The sequence below is a fragment of the Chenopodium album genome, chromosome 8, assembly GCF_948465745.1.
Source record: "Chenopodium album chromosome 8, dcCheAlbu1.1, whole genome shotgun sequence".
NCBI classification, from domain to species: Eukaryota; Viridiplantae; Streptophyta; class Magnoliopsida; order Caryophyllales; family Amaranthaceae; genus Chenopodium; species Chenopodium album.
The window spans coordinates 8,169,525-8,183,811 of record NC_137841.1 but is presented as its reverse complement, the minus strand read 5'-3'; the positions used below and the strand labels follow the sequence as shown (position 1 = coordinate 8,183,811).

Genomic DNA, 14,287 nt, shown 5'->3' with positions numbered 1-14,287 from the left:
TTAATTTATAACTCTGCAAAATCACTCTATCTTTGAATTTGTTACTCTGATCTATACTCTACACTCATACTCATACTTAAGTAGAGTAATTTGCCACATAGAATGTAGAGTATAGAGAATATACAGAAAAATGTGTCATACACCTTGAATTTGCAGCCTTTTTCCAATTCCTTAAGTAGTAATTTATTCTCAAAACAAACTAATTGTTCTTTTATAGTGTAACAAATTGTTGAGAAAATAAAGTGGAGTAACTATTTTCAATTCTCATATGTTTGAATAATTTATGTACAAAATGTAAAACTTTTATGCATGGTGGGAGCAGGAGCATGGGTTCTTTGTTTCCTTGGTATGTCTATACTATCTTACATTTTTAATTTTCTCTATTTTCTTACTTCTTTTATTCACTCATTAAATTTTTTGTACCAAGGTTATATAAACTAGCTAGCCGAAGAGCATTTATAAAGGAATGAAGTTCACTGATCAATAAAATAAATACAGTACTTCATAATTAACTAACACCAATAGCTAGACTATGGACTTGGTGCATGCTGTGTGCGCTCAATCGAAAGATGACATTGTATATGTAAAATAATCATGAAGTTATTTCATAGCATGTTACATTAGAAAATTATCAATTAATTTTAAAATTTAAACTGATACAGGTTTGGTGTTAACCTATGACTGTAATTGGCATTCTATTAATTGAACGTGTTTAGCACATGCATAATATAGTACTAAAGAAGGGAGTTGAGATTTATCCTCTGTATTTCCTAGTAAAATTTTGTAATTTCTTTATTTGTTTGGCTTTGCGTTTGGTAGAAGGATATTGTTGGACAAGGACGGCTGAAAAGGCAAGCCTCAACACTACGATATAGATACTTGAAAGCAGTGTTGAGGCAAGATGTGAGCTACTTTGATTTGCATATTGGAAGTACCTCTGAAGCGATCACTATTGTTTCCAATGACAGTCTTATCATTCAAAATGTAATAAGCAAAAAGGTATATCTTCTTGTTACAATTCAAGCAAGAGTTAGTGTATGATTTTTCGTTAGGCTCACTCTTATGGACCATTTGGTAGACGGTCATATATAAATTATATATTATTGTAGGAATGATAATAGAAATCATTGATTGAAATTGCAGCTAGCTTTTTTTTAAAGGATAATATAAATAGCTTTAAAGTACCACAATCTGATCTTAAAATATGAGTTTAACTTTCCACTGCTACCTCTGTTGATGTATTAGGTACCAAATTTTTTGATGAACACATCCTTATTTGTTGGAAGCTATTTGGCATCATTCTTATTTCTATGGAGGTTAGCAATAGTTGATTGGGTTCCCCTTCATAGTTTTCCTCATTATACTGGGCTTGATGTATGGAAGGATATTGATAGGGCTAGCTAGGAAGCTGACTCTTGAGTAAAATAAGGCTACACGCATTTTAGAGCAAGCAAATTCTTCCATAAGAACAGTATATGCCTTTAACATTCAATTTCTCAAGTAATCTCACAGTCTATGCCATTGACCTTCTTTAAGAACAAAGAGTAGTCATTTTTAGACTGTTTATAGCTTTGGAAAAGCAGTTCACTATGCAATTTGGAGAACCATTGCCTTGAAGCCTGTTTCAGACCATAGAGGGATTTTCTCATCCTGCATACTTTGTTTTCTGGTTTGGGAATTCCTTCTGGCATCTTCATATAAACTTCCTCAACCAAATCCCCATGTAAAAAAGCATTGTTGATGTCTAATTGGCGCAAATGCCATTTGTGAGCAGCAGCAAGAGATAAAACACACCTGACTATGGGCATCTTAAAAACTAAGGAAAAAGTTTCCTCAAAATTAACCCCATATTTTTGTGTGAAACCTTTGGCAACCAACCTTGTCTTATATCTCTCTAAAGAGCCATCTAACTTGAGCTTCAGCTTGTAAACCCACTTGCAGCCTATGGTTTTCTTCTTAGCTGGAAGAGAAACAACATCCCAAGTTGAATACTTTTCAAGTGCTGCAATTTCTATATACATAGCCTGAATTTTATTTGGATCCTAAGAAGCTTCTAAGAAATAAATAGGCTCAATCAATTGTGCAACAACAGTGATAGTGGTCTTAGAATGAGCAGGAAGTGAGCTAAAAGAAATCAAATTACATCAGTGAGTAATAGAAGAATAACACTTGTAGTCTTTAATCTAGGAAATAGGAAAAAGGTTCCGATGGTCTAGCAGATTGTCTCACACAAGGAATCTGAAGTATCTGACTAGGTGTCTGGCTAAGAACAAGATCAATTATAGGGTCAGAGTCAGAGATAGAAGAATCAAGTGAATTGTGAGAGATATCAGAGTGAATATTTTGTGTAAGACTAGGAAATGTATTGAGAGTTTCAGGTAAGTTGATGTGAGGAGTAGTGTATCTATGAAAAATAAGAGAAGGGGAGGTTGTACTTGTATCTTTGTAGTGGAAAGGAAACTGAAACTCATGAAAAACATCTCTAGTAACATGAATCATGTAAGTATTTAGATCTAAAACTTTGTATCCCTTTTGGTGAAGAGAGTAACCAATGAACACTGCTGGAGAAGCTCTAACATCAAACTTGCTCCTTTGAACTTTTGATGTAGAATAGTTGCAAAGACAACCATAGGATCTCATATGGTCAATTAAAGCAGACTCGTCATGAAGTTTCTGATATGGTGTTTTGTAATCTATACTCTTGAGGGGCATTCTATTGATTAGATATGCTGCACAAAGAATGATCTCACCCCAAAACCTGTTAGGAAGAAGAGACTAAAAACTCAAGGCTCTTCCAGTTTCCAGAAGATGTTTGTGCTTGCGTTCCACAACCCCATTTTGTTGTGGAGTATCGGGACAACTGGTTTGATGAACAATCGCATTACTGATGTACCATTGTTTCATTGCTCCCTCAGTTAGTTCTTAGGCATTATCAGACCTCACACACAAGATTTTTGTGTTAAATTGTGTATGAACATGCATAATGAGAAAAATTTATCATAACATTCACAACATCACTCTTAAATTTGAGCAAATGAACCCAAGTATATCTAGTGATGAAATCATCAACAATGGTCAAAAACTTATTATATCCCTTATAGGTTTGATCCTTATAGGGACCCCATACATCAATGTGAACTAACTCAAAGGGTTTACAACTCTTTATTGAACTCTTAGGAAAAGACTTTCTAGGCTGCTTTGCAGCAGGAAAAACCTTGCATACTATATTGTTAGTGCAGTCTCTAATATGCCAATGCCATACATGCTTGAAATTGTGAAAAGGTAAATGGCCTAACCTAAGATGCCATAATTCTAAAATCTTAGTGATAGTACTAGCTTGATTACAACTAGTATTATTACAACTTTTAAGAAAATTGCTAGATGAACTTCCATGACACTTCTGATCTTCAACATAGTATAAACCAGCATGTAATCTACCAAGAAGAGTTGTAATCTGAGAATGGACCTGAATAAAACATGCATCATGAGTGAACAAAACTTTGCAGGAAATCCTTGCATAATTTGGTAGCAGACAACAGATTGAACTTGAAATCAGGGACATGTAGAAAATTATGCAATATTATATTCTCATATAAAGTTACAATTCTAATGTGCAGAACACTAATCTTACTACCATCTGGAATAGTGATAGAATTATGCAAGCCATGTAATTATTTAAAATTAGAGAACAACTTTAAATTGGTGCAAATATGGTCTGTAACACCACTATCAATAAGCCAACCAATATTAAGAGAAGAACTGAGACAGATTTTACCTGCCAGATTGTCCTGAGCATCAACTTCAGAAGGTTGAGTGCCTACAGATTCTAATTGTTGTTTGTTAAACAAATCCAACAAATGATTATATTGATCAACAATGATAACTAGATCAGAAGCCCGATCTGCCTGAATCTCCTGTGTTGCATTGTTGCTTGACTCAGTCTGTTGAGCAGTAGCTGCAACAATTCTCCCTTTTTGCCATAAATTTTTCTTGAGATCTTCTGGATAGTCATGTAACTTCCATTAATTGTCAATGGAATGTCTAGGCATGTTGCAATGATTGCAAAAATTAGATGCAGATCTTTTGTATCCTGTCATAGGCCTAGTATTATTGTTGTTGTTAGCTTGGAAAACTGATTTGAATTCAAGTTGTCTGAAGCCTTTGTTCAGTATCCTATCTTTAATCGTCTGGATGAAGCAAAAGCCATTGCATTAGAATTTCCTTGGCTGTGTATGTTGCTGAGTTCTCTATGCCTTTCTTCTTGAATAATTAAGTAGTTTGTAGGCATGAATAAGATTAGGTAAAGGATTCATCATGAGTATGTTTCCTCGGACAACTAGCAAAATGCTTATTAAGTTTCATAAGAAACTGCACCAGCCTCTAATCTTGTTAAATCTTGAAGATCTTTTGTCTAAGATTACATGTACACTGGTTGTATACACATATATGCAAAGGACTAGCATCATTTAACTCATCCCATAGCATCTTCACCTTAGTGAAAAATGCAGCAATTGAATCTGCACTCTGATGAGCATCTGATAATAATTGCTCAATTGAATATAATTGTGGTCTAGATGTATAGCCATACCTATCTTCTAGGTCCTTCCAAATCTCTGCTGCAGTGTTAAAGTATAAGACATTGCGAGCAATAGTAGCATCTAAGTTGTACAGAATCCAGGAGATAATCATATCATTACATCTCTCCCATTGTTTGTAATTCACATCCTCATGATTAGGTTTGTGAATAATGCTAGTAACAAAACCTAGTTTGTTTTTAGCCGAGAGAGCAATTTTCATGCTTCTCTTCCAGTCAGTGAAACATTCACCATTGAATTTATTCAAAACAAATTGCATGGAATTCATATCAGAAGGATGAATATAATAAGAGAAGAAGGATCTTGACCAATAGGAATGGGAATATGAGATTTTGATGCCATTTCTTTAGCAATTTGCAGAATATTTGATCTCAAATTGTAATGAAAAATGAGAAATTATCAAGAATTTGATCTCATAGTAGCAAACAAGAGCTTCTAGAACTCAGAATTATTTGCTAGAAACCAACAACAACTTGTAGAAACAGAAACAACAATCGAGAGAACTAAAAAAAATTAATTATTACAGTATGAATTTGAGTGATGCCTCAAGATCGAGAACTAGAAGAAATCTGAAATGAAGAAAAACAATGAATTGCGGAAGCTTTGATTATGAAGATCGAGCAATTTAGTGCTCTGATACCATGATGAAATCTGCAAACTCAACATATTTTCTTCTAAGAACTAGCAGAATTCTAGAGAGGGAATTAGAGAGAGAAGTTTGAGAAAAAGGAAATTTTATTATTGAAGTATGTAATAATATTACAACTCTATATCTATTTATAACTAATTTACAACAATACGAATTAGTTGCAATATACAACAGAATTTTGTTATGAAATAATTCTGAGCTGGCATTTTGTTGTAACAAAATGCTAAGCTGTACAAGAGTCTATAACAAACCTATAGAAGCATCTAGAATTATCTGGAGGTTCCCATAATACTTGAGAGCAGCAATGCCCCAATCCTTCAGCTAGTTGTTCTTTGATATTGGGATTGGCAGCTAAGGTGAATGCAATAGCAGCAGTAAGAGCAGGAGTATCACCAACAGTTGGAGAACCCAAAACAATGTCTAAGTTCTAAACTGCTTTGGAGGGATGAGTGAAGTTGGGACTCTGGCAAGGTTTAGCTAAGGTGTCGCTATTGGTAGCAACGGTGTATTTTTTGCTGTTTGGGCTTTCAATATTTGGTATGGCATCAAGCTTGTTATATATCACGGTGCTAAAGGTGGTAATGTGTTGAGTAATTAGGTTTTTATGATTATAAACTAATGATGAGTATGTATCTAACGTGTTTGTTAAGTTGTGCATAGAAAGTACAAGTTATGATTGGAACAGGATACAAGGAACCTGAGCAACGTCAAGTATAGATATAAGGATCTTGAGCAATATAGGATAAGCAATAGAGGAACAAGAACAATGATGAGTATTATGCTTGATACGCATGATGATGGCTACAGAATCATGAAGGTAACTATGTAAATAGGTTTTTGCATTTGTTAGCTTCATGAGGTAAGTACACTATGCATACATGAGTTGTATATGTGTAGGAGTATTTACATAAGCTTTAAGTTTAATTAGTTCTCTCACTTGAAGTTTATTTATGATAAACAAACTTTAATATAATCTTTCTCTTCAGTGTTTATGTGAAGACATGAACTGACTTGGGTGAAGTCAATGGGTTGGAACATAGAAGACTTCAAGAGGAATAAGAGAGAATGAATGAGCCTAAAGCAGATTCTCCCACGAGAACCAAACCATGAAGGAACCTAAAGATATTCTCTAATGAGATGCATAAGGAACCTTCGGCAGGCTTTCCCACGAGAGCCAAAGCATGTTCCCTAACAGGTACACACAAGGAGCTTCCTAACAGAAGCATGACAACAAGCTAAAGGGTGAAGCTTGGACTGCGAAGATGATAGCAAGTTTCATAAAGGAACCTGGTCTGCGAGTTCCAATAAGGAATGAAAAGAGTGACATCAAGTTCTGTAGACACCCATTTGTGTCTCCCCAAAACCAAACCCAGTGATGAGTACCTTTCACGTCGAATCATAATCGAATGAAGCGAAAGTGTGGAAAGTCTAGTGTTGCGGATAGTTTTAATTTCTTTTCTCTTCTCTCTATTTTTGAAAACTTATTTTAAGAAAACAGTCAATCCAGTTTGGTTGGTCCATGATATGGGTCCAATAATAGTGTAGTTGGATGGGGCTTGCAAAGAGCTTTCCAACGATATATTATAAGCCCAATTCCGATGAATATTGAGGAAGTTATGGCCAATTTACTAAACTGGGCCTGGTTTGAGCTTTATATGCGGCCCAATGATCTAGGGGAGAGCCTAATATGATTTATCATTCCTAACGCAATTAGGAATGGTTTTAGTCTTCTAGATTCTTCTAGAAGGTTCTTTTCATTCCTAATTCAATTAGCATTGATAAATTGACTTTTGTTGACTTTTCAGAGTTTTAATTAAAATCAAATAGCATTTTCGAGGAAAAGATACGATTTTATCCTCCAGTACGGCAAACTTATCTGATTTTCGAAAACGTGTCAAAAACAGGCATGGCGCCTGACTCCAGACATTGGCGCCTGGCGCCAGCCATTGGCGCCTGGCGCCAATAAGCCAGGGTTGGCGCCAGCTCTGTTTTGCGTGCGCCAACCTCGTTTTGCGTGCGCCAAGTGCTCTGTTTTGATATTTTATCTTTTTGGCTGATTTTCTCTATAAATAATGTATTAAAAACTCCGTTTTCATTCACCAATTATCATCAACAATCAGTTTTAATTACCATTCGCCTACAATAAGTTTTCATTCAATTAATTCTCTTAATTCCCTTAATCTTTCATCAATTCTTTCTCTTTTTCTAAACTTTGTTTACATACAAAATTCCGCATTCGCAAGATCTAGAAACACCTAGCCATATTCGAAGTTGTCTTCGCCCTAGACGTGAAAGGTTTAGTTTCTGAGGGTTTGGTCCCAAATCTCTCTTTCAATTATTTAATTTAATTGTTTTGATTATTATTTTCCTTGAAATTACTAACGTGTGTATTTTGTTATTAGAAAGAGGTACGAGGCATCAATGTTAGTGCTTTAATTGATTTTTATTGATGTTATGATATAGAAATCATGTTTATATTGTTATTATGATATTCATAGTATCATGTCTAGGGTAATTTTAATATTAAATATGATTGTTATGATGCTTCCTATGTTCTTCCTAATATTTATGATTGTTAGTATCATGTTAGGGTTAAAGATTTGATTTTTATTGCTTAGTGACATGCTAGGGTTTGTTATTAATCTTGTTAGTATCATGCCTAGGATCTTGCTAATATTATGCTTTAATATTGACATGAACATGATTATGATTATAATTGTTATAATTTATGATGATTATGTATATTATTATTATTATTATTATTATTACTATTACTATTACTATTACTATTACTATTACTATTACTATTACTATTACTATTACTATTACTATTACTATTACTATTACTATTACTATTACTATTACTATTACTATTACTATTACTATTACTATTACTATTACTATTACTATTACTATTACTATTACTATTACTATTACTATTACTATTACTATTACTATTACTATTACTATTATTATTATTATTTTGATGATGATTAATTTATTAATGATTATTATTGTTTTGATTATGATTATAATTTTATTGTCATGATATTTATTATTATTATGTTGCTTGATTATATTTATTGTTATTGCTTGATCACGCCTTTTATTGCATGTTTAAAGGGAATTTGGTATTTGTAATCACGCTTGATAAGATAATTAATAATCTTGTTAGGGTTAATTATGATTATAAATTCAAGTGATCGCCAATAATAGATTTATTTGTGCATTAAATTCAACCAACATAGATTAAACAGGTTTAGGGTTAATAATATTGATTGCATGTTAATTAAAAAGCGCACATGAATACGATCAGAATAAAGTAGATGTCTATTATTAGGGCAGGTTCAATCTCTTTTAGGTTGGATTTGTACCTTCATCCCCGAACCCTTATTTGGTTCAAGACCTTATGGAGTTGACGATCTCTTGGATCGTTAAGGGGTGTAACCTTCACCCTGTGAACGGTTTACAAGTTCCTAAAACTTGTTGGCGACTCTTTTGCTCTATCTTCTTCCCTTTTGGACGCCACCGTACTTTAGTGTATGATCACAGTGGGGTTCAAGCAATGGGATTAACGCTTGAAATATTCCCTACAAGTTCCAGTTAGGAACTTGGCCTACGGTTCCAGAAGTGGAACGTTTCCCCAAGATCTAGAATTCATCAATACTACAAAATTCCAGAACAAGAGTTTCAAAGAAATAACATGAAGACGGAGAAATCGAAGTATATCGCTCTAGGATTCATGTAAGTATGTTGGACATAAAAGTCAGTCTAGAACAAGTCTAAAGAACAAAGATGAACTCATGATAGTCAATGAAATTAGAGTTACTGATTTGTTAGAAACTCACAGACTATCAGAGTTCCATAACCTAATTAGAACTTAAGTCATAAAAATTCGGTTTTAATGATTTGTGTGTGTGTGTGTGTGTGTGTGTGTGTGTGTGTGTGTGTGTGTGTGTGTGTGTATATATATATATATATATATATATATATATATATATATAAGATATTTATTTTTTATAAATCCCTTTTGGAAAAAGATAAGTTATTTTTGGAAGTATTTTAAGCAAAAATAAGTTTAGAATAAAATATGATTTTATGATAAGTATATCTTTTAAAAAAGATAAGCTAGTATATTTGGAAAATATAAGTTTGGAATAAAATATGATTTTATAATAAGTATATATTTTGAAAAAGATAAGCTAGTATATTTGGAAAGTATAAGTTTGAAATAAATATGATTTTATAGAAAATATATCTTATTATTATTGAAAGAATATATTCTTAACAAAAAGATATATTTTTAGAAAACTTATTTTTGGTAAATATCTTTTAAACATATCTTTTGAGAATACTTATCTTTTACGAAAAAAAGAATTTGGGTGTACTATAAAATGCTCATATGTATTCATTCAAAGTTGAGGCTGACGAAGCTTAGTGGTCGTGCTTAATGGTTTCATCCTTCACCACAAAGCTAAGTCAAACCTCCAGGTCAAAGTTCCAGTCAGGTTTGGTTTCGGTTCGTCCAGTAAGTTCCAGATAGATCATGAGTGTCCAGCATATTAGTTTTATCTCTTAATTCATTGACATGTATTTAGAGTTATTCTTTGAGATCTTGTAATTGGGAAATATGGTTTTGAGTGTTTTATGTATTGGGCTGTGAGAGTTCGTGAGAAGTCTCGTTATCATAATTGTACGAGTGCAAAGTGTGAGCTTCTAGGGTGAACCCGAGTGAGCTTCTAGTAAGAGGCCGAGTGAGTAGTACTCAGGGAGTACGAGTAAATCTAAGTGAGGGGCTTAGGTTGGGTAGGATAGGGTACTATCGAGTAGCAAGTTTTTGGGTAGGAACATGTGAGAAAGATCTGTTTGTAATAGGTTGTAACTAGGAGTGTTTGGCCTATTATAGTGGATTGGTTTGTCTTGAAATCCCTTGGAGGGTCGAGGTTTTACTTCCAGTTGGGCCCTGGAAGATTTCCTCGTAAAATCCTCTTTGCATTGTTTAAGTTCCTAACAGCTATCAGTTTTATATTCCACGAAAAGTAGGAACTAGGAACTTACTACAATTCACCCCCCTCTTGTAGTATATCATCCGAAATAACATAATGTTTATACAGTTGGCGTTGCCCTTGCTTTGGGAGCACTGTAAGTCTTTTTCTCATTCTTCCCGTAAAATTATTTAGAGTAATTGCTGTGTTTCTTCATTCTTTCTTTGATATGTCCATAAATTTCAATTCGATTATTGCAACAAATCAATTAGCACAAGTATATGGGTCTCATTATCACATCAAAGACTTAGTGTGACAATTTTTCTTCTTAACTTTTATTGTTGTTTTCATATTTTCTTAATGTTTCAATGTTATTGACAAAGCTCTTGGTTCTGGTTTATCGAATATCAAGTACTTCTCAAAAGCTTTTTCAGCTGGAGAGAAGATAATGGAAGTGACAAACCGGGTGCCAGATATTGACTCAGAAAAAATGGACGGATTGACCTTAGATAAAATTTCCAGGGAGATTGAGTTTTTGCATGTTGTATTTTCTTATCCTACAAGACAAGATTTAATAATATTTTGGGATTTCTCACTGCTAGTTCCTGCAGGGAAGACAGTATCGTTAGTTGGGTGTGGTGGTTCAGGAAAATCCACAACAGTAGCTTTGATCCACATGTTTTATAATCCACTTGGTGGGGAGATATTCTTAGATAGGGTATCTATTGATAAGTTCTAACTGAAATGGTTAAGATCACAAATGGGTTTAGTGAACCAAGAACCTGCACTTTTAGCGACTATAGTCGGTAAAAGATACAAGGAAGTACTGGGATCACAAGCCGGAAAGGATAACGCTGGCATACTGGTGCAAAAGAAAATGAGCTAAATTACGGCTGTTGGACAGGCTCCGGCGAGATCTGACCTGCTAGGAGGCTTGTTTTGTTTTGTGCATCCGAGACCTAACCATCCTGGAGTTGATCAGTTTGAGCTTCATTAGCTTGGACTTGAATATCCTGGTAGGCAGCCGGCTCTTCCTCATCATTAGAGACCTCATAGCCTTGTTCAAGGGCCCATGCCTTGAAAGGGAGGTGGGGCTTGCTCATTGAGCTGATATGCATCATACACCTCAGTGGTGTAATCATATCGCATTTTGAGCACATCAAACTCAATGTTAGGGTAGAGCAGACCCCATGTAATGCTCATTTTCAACAACCAGCCGCTTTTGCTCTTGGGCAACCTTAACCTTGTGTTGGTTCCTTTGTTGGACAAGCTCGACCCCCAGGCGGTTGACATCTGCTCTCAGGTGGGCATTCTTCTTGTCAGCACCCTCCAAGGCCTTGAGATCTTACTGGGATGTCTTCAGATCTTGCTCAAGCTTAGTCATCCGCTCGTTAGCGGCATAATTAGCAGCCGTCAAGTTCCTTATCAACTCCTCCTGTTTCAAATCTACTGCTTTAATGTCAACATCACATTGTATTTTACTGTAATCAGCAGAGTTAAGAGCTTAAATAGCCCTCTATTTAGCGTCATTTACCTCTTCTCCCTTCCATTTGAAGGGGACCCCAAGCCCGTCTACCCTCAGCATCGCCTGAAAAGGGTGGGGTCAGACGGTTAGCAAAGTGAGTTAAAAACTATAAGGAGTAAGTTTCTAAGTAAAAAGTTACCTCATCCAGCAGGCCCTGGATCCGGTTAAAATCCACTACCTTCACATTCGGCACATAGTGTTTCTCTGTCCTGTGAGGGTCCGCACCATCCTCTTAGCAAACACCTGCATGTCAGGCGGCGCTAAGGGGGTATCTGCACCAAAAGAAGTACTTGGTGAGAAAGCAGCACAAGCGGCACCCGACTCATGCCGCCTGCTAATCGAACCTTCAGGCGGATTGACTCGAGTCTTGACTCGCATATAGTCAACAGGCCATGGGAGTTCGATTCGTGTCTTACCTTAGACGCGAAGCTGAGGAGACTCCGCTTCAGCCGCTGCAGCGCCGACTGCAGTAGTGAGTGGCTCGCCACTCTTCGATGCCGTAGAGAAGTTTACCTTGGGTTTTCTCCACTCTGGGCAAAGTTTGATTTTGCCTCAAGTGTTGAATATTTATACCCCTTCTCTAGAAACCCTTCTCCCTAAACTTTCCTTTTTTTAATCTTTCCTAATCCCTTCCCTAATAAAACTTTACTAAAATAAAACTTTCTTAAATTAAACCCCAACTTAAATAAAATAATTAATTAAATAAACTTTCCTTTTATAAAATATTTGTAAACTTATTAAAATAAATAATTAAAATACTTTAAATAAAACCTTTCAATTTATTTAAATACGTCTGAAAATACTTATTTTAAATACGTATAAAAATACAAAGTATTACACATACCAATTCAAAGTTAGCTGCTAGTGTGGTAGTAGTTATAGCTTCTAGTGTTTTCTGATCTAACTGTTTAGGCATATTGCACCAAAATAATATGATTCATTGAGGCATTTTGTCAAACAGTTTACTTATAAAGATATGTAGTCTACTAAAAAAAACCAAATAACAATATCGGTCATCTATTTAAAATTTAAAAAATTTACAAATCAATTAGTTCTAAATTTCACTCAAAAAGTAGACTACCTTATAATTCATAAAGTTACACAAAAATCAATAACAATAATCAAATAATCAAAATCAATTCAATGTAAACAATATTTCATAGCTTTTAAATGGATTATCAAATACCTCAAAAGAAAGACCAATAATGTAATTGATGCACAAAAAAAAAAAAATCGTTATGAAACTCTGATTAGTACCTGATTTGAGGTCAAATTTGCAAACTGGGTGAGAAGAGCGTCGCAAAATTCAGCAAATCCCCAAATTTAAAAAGTAATCGCGGAACTTAAGCCTAAATTGAAAAAAAATTAACGAAATACTAGTGAAATTGAAATTTGTGATTCGGAAAACAGAGGAAAACAAACATCTTACCTCAAAAGCTGCTTCATTATATTAGAGAAAGCTCGAAAGTCGCATCAATGGAATAGATAAAGCTTGAAGGGCTCTTTAATGGAGTATTCAGACCACTGGTTGTAATGGAGGAGAGAGAAAATGCTCCCTGAGAGAGAAACACGAGATACTGCACTTGATTGTTGGAGAATATGCTTGAGTGAATCTGGGCCGCTCATTAAACGCGCATCCAAGTTAGATCCAACGACCCTAATTAGTTCCTAGTTCATATATATATATATATATATATATATATATATATATATATATATATATATATATATATATATATATATATATATATAATTATCAATTGTTTCAAATGTACACACCCAAATTATCAATTGTAATTTAGTTTGAATTATGTTATATAATTTTCATATATATACAAAAAAATGTGTTCAACAATTCCAAAGACATAAGAAAAATTTCTAGATCCGTCACTGCTTTTTAGCTACTTGGGATGACTTATATTGTGCCCTAACATATTGGGATTAAATTTTAATTATATGAGATGGGATATAGGCCTATTTTGTTAGCCTTACTTTCATTTTTTTCTCTCTAGGTGAAGAGCAAATACCTGAAGCCGAGTGGAAGCTGTGATGCCAGAATGTAGAGGGAATATATTATATTATAAAACCGTAAAATCAACATAACATTGCGTGGATTCATTCTTCAATTTGAGACTTTGCGTCATATTTGGTCCATCACCTATAAAATTGACTCATTTCTACTATGTGAAATTTTCCAACCACTAATAACTCTTTGCTCTAAAATACCATACTTCATGTCGATAACCACTAATAAAGACTTGTAAACTTCTCTATCAATTCATTGAATTATTCATGTCGATAACGATTTGTAAATTTCTCTTTTAGTTTTTTTTCTTTCTAGGTGAAGAGCAAATACAGAAAAAATACAGTGATAAAAGGAGGGAGGTATTGATGAAGGCTTTATAAAGTTGCTAAGAGTTTCAGATTAGTTACTATCATTAATAGTATGTTTGCCACTATTCTTTTTTGTTTGCTTCGAGAATGAATATTATAACAGTGTACTCTTCTCTAATCAGTATGTTTTTACTATTAT

The 14,287-nt window shown here is 34.3% G+C and overlaps 1 pseudogene; it reads left to right on the top strand.

The window, feature by feature from the left end:
* The first annotated feature begins 309 nt into the window (after positions 1-309).
* LOC145642706 (ABC transporter B family member 15-like) lies at positions 310-11,659 on the top strand (annotated as a pseudogene).
* Positions 11,660-14,287: the final 2,628 nt, after the last annotated feature.